Source organism: Oncorhynchus gorbuscha, linkage group LG05 (assembly GCF_021184085.1).
Source record: "Oncorhynchus gorbuscha isolate QuinsamMale2020 ecotype Even-year linkage group LG05, OgorEven_v1.0, whole genome shotgun sequence".
NCBI classification, from domain to species: Eukaryota; Metazoa; Chordata; class Actinopteri; order Salmoniformes; family Salmonidae; genus Oncorhynchus; species Oncorhynchus gorbuscha.
Window position 1 is genome coordinate 1,605,983 of NC_060177.1, and position 531 is coordinate 1,606,513.

Consider the following 531-nt stretch of genomic DNA (forward strand, 5'->3'; position numbering starts at 1 on the left):
GATGTCATTATGGGGTATTGTGATGTCATTATGGGGTATTGTGTGTAGATTGATGAGGGGGGATGAGGGGGCGGACGGACGACTACTTAATCCATAAGTCTAACGTAACAAAATGTGGAGAAAGTCAAGGGGTCTGAATAGTTCCTGAACGACCACAACGAACTGTAGTGATCCTATTAACGTCTAGCAGCCACAACGAACTGTAGTGATCCTATTAACATCTAGCAACCACAACGAACTGTAGTGATCCTATTAACAACCACAACGAACTGTAGTGATCCTATTAACAACCACAACGAACTGTAGTGATCCTATTAACATCTAGCAGCCACAACGAACTGTAGTGATCCTATTAACAACCACAACGAACTGTAGTGATCCTATTAACAACCACAACGAACTGTAGTGATCCTATTAACATCTAGCAACCACAACGAACTGTAGTGATCCTATTAACAACCACAACGAACTGTAGTGATCCTATTAACAACCACAACGAACTGTAGTGATCCTATTAACGTCTAGCAGCCA